The 2867-nt window shown below is 36.0% G+C and overlaps 1 protein-coding gene across 1 annotated transcript in view; it reads left to right on the top strand.

Moving 5' to 3' along the window:
- The window catches only part of LOC106874406 (protein Wnt-4), a 284837-nt gene that overhangs the window by 171438 nt on the left and 110532 nt on the right, over positions 1–2867 (top strand). The window lies entirely within an intron of this gene.

Here is a 2867-nt window from a genome sequence, read left to right as displayed (position 1 = left end):
TATCTTATATACATATTTTTATAGCTTAAATACTTTTAAGTTAAATACTTAAGCAAAGCAATGAATTTACATCACAAAAATAACGTTTGTCATAAAAGAAAAAAAGAAAACTTTACAAAAATCTGTTTTCACTTTGTGTTCTTGTATTCTGGGATGACTACAGAAATAACTTCAATTGGTAAACGACCTCGTGACTATTTCCTCATCTAATCTTATACAAGCAAATTACATTCTATATACCGTACTAAACACAGATATAGTATAGAAAACCTGGAAACTGCAGCATTCGTCTCAAGAAAGCATATTATATAGGCGTATAATGTTAAAAAAACACAGAAATATATCAGTAACAGACAAAAAGTGTCGGACAGCGGTGGTCGAATTGGTAAACCGTGTACTAAGATAAATTTAGCCAATACTGATCTAGAAAAATAGTGATTAACAAATCACTGATGTTGCAGTTAGTCACCAGGCTGCATAAGAGTTTGTTATTAGCGAAGAAAACAGCATTAGTTCAAATTAGCATTCTGTAAATCATTCTTAATGCAAATATATTCTAGAAAGCTGGGAAATTTCGGTATTCGTCACTAAAAAGTATCTCGTTTAGATGTATAATGTTACAAAACACAAAAATATGTTTCTTCCATTAATTATAATATGAAATATTTCACATTAATATGAGAAATTTGTCGATAGAATTGATACCAGTATATTACTGGCTCCTATTTTATCCACCCCTGAATGATCAAACGAAAATCGACCCTTACAAGATTTGGTGACAAAGCGTAAAAAGATATAACTAGGTAACAAGAAGTATTTTGCCATTCCACATATGTATAACGTCAGCATTAATAAGGCTATTAAAATTTTGATGGCATATATAATGTAAATGACCATATAAAATATAAAGTCAATTCCAAATATTTCATAAGGTAAAGGGAATGTAACAATTTTCGTTTTTTCCAAGGTGCAAGTTTGTTGTGGTTGAGTGATTACGGCAGATATGGAAGTGTAGTTAAGGCGTAAATTAGTTAACTGAATTCTTTATATTAATTTTTTTTCTCATTTTTGGCACAAGGCCAGCAGTTATGAGAAGGAAAAAATTGATTGCATCAACTCAGTATTCAACTGGTACTTACTTTATCGACCCTGAAAGGAGGAAAAACCAAGTTGAACTCGGAGATATTTGAACTCAGATCGTAAAGTGCTGGAAGAAATGCAGCTAGGCATTTTGTCCGGTGAGGTAGCAATTCTACCAACTCGCCTCCTAAATTCCCTATATTAATGAAACCATTTGATGTTGTTTACCCTCAGGTATATACCCGGATCGAGCCAACGTATGGTCAAAGATATTTTAACTTTAACCATCTCAGCTTCCTAGGGCTATCTAATATATCTTTCCTTTAATAAAACAGTAGGATTTGAGAGAGATTTAGCTTCTGTTTCTAATGGAACAAGGGGTTAAACATAGAGGGGACAAACAAGGACAGACAGAGGGATTGAGTCGATTACATCGACCCCAGTGCGTAACTGGTACTTAATTTATCGACCCCGAAAGGGTGAAAGGCAAAGTTGACCTCGACGGAATTTGAACTCAGAACGTAACGGCAGACGAAATACCGCGAAGCATTTCGCCCGGCGTGCTAACGATTCTGCCAGCTCGCCGCATTAACTAATTGAAAAAATTAACCTCAAGTATTGGTCAGATAGATCGCTCATCTAATATCATATAAATATATTAAATATTATTAAATACTATATAACATATATTATATAAATATAAAAGCTAAACACTTCATATGTTAATGTTATTCTACTACTTGACATAAGTACTTTGGATGTTACGAATGGGATTTCAAAATGTTGTACAATGAAAGAAGTTTCGCGTAATAGATACTATTAATATATATCCTTTTATTCTTTTACATATTTCAGTCATTTGACTGCGGCCATGCTGGAGCACAGCCTTTAGTCGAGAAAATCGGCCCCAGGACTTAATTTTTGTAAGCCTAGTACGTATTATATCGGTCTTTTATGCCGAACCGCTAAGTTACGGAGGCGTAAACACACCAGCATCGGTTATCAAGCGATGTTGGGGGACAAACATAGACACACAAACACACACACACACACACACACACACACACATATACGACAGGCTTCTTTCAGTTTCCGTCAAGCGAATCCACTCACAAGGTTTGGTCGGCCCGAGACACTTGCCCAAGGTGCCACGTAGTGGGACTGAACCCGGAACCATGTGGTTGGTAAGCAAGCTACTTACCACTCAACCACTCCTGCGCCTAAATATACACACAATCTTTCAACTAACATCTAAACCTCCTATATTAATGTATGGACCCACAGTTATGTTAGCTATTTGTTGTTCTTTAAGAGTAGGAGATCCAAATGAAATTTTGCGATGCAGAACATATTTTCGGACCCATTAAAATAGGGGTGTCACTTTCGGAATTCAAGGGTGGGGAGTGGAGATTTTTTAAAGGAAAGAGCCTGTTAGATATTCACGGGCCCTTCCTTCATCAATGTTCCGGTGGAAACCTTCCCTTAAAATGACGTATTGCGAGAACGTATCTCTCTAATCGCTTGCTGTTATACTCCATATATCCATTTAGTTGAAACTAGGTCTCTCTATTCCGAAGACGAGGTTCTGCAATGAAATGTTCACTAAACATTTCTTGTGATCTTAGCTTTTGGAAATGCTTTGTTCTCATCATTTAAACTAAACCCTGTGCGTTTATGAGTGAATGGGAACTGCACAATATTAAATTGATCAACAGAGTTAAGGGAAAATGTAACAGGAGTGAATACGCATGCAGACATACTGCTCCCGCCATATAAGTATAATACAC

Source organism: Octopus bimaculoides, chromosome 9 (genome assembly GCF_001194135.2).
Source record: "Octopus bimaculoides isolate UCB-OBI-ISO-001 chromosome 9, ASM119413v2, whole genome shotgun sequence".
Classification (NCBI taxonomy): domain Eukaryota; kingdom Metazoa; phylum Mollusca; class Cephalopoda; order Octopoda; family Octopodidae; genus Octopus; species Octopus bimaculoides.
Note: the sequence above shows the minus strand (reverse complement) of the source record. Positions and strands in the feature narration are given on the sequence as shown.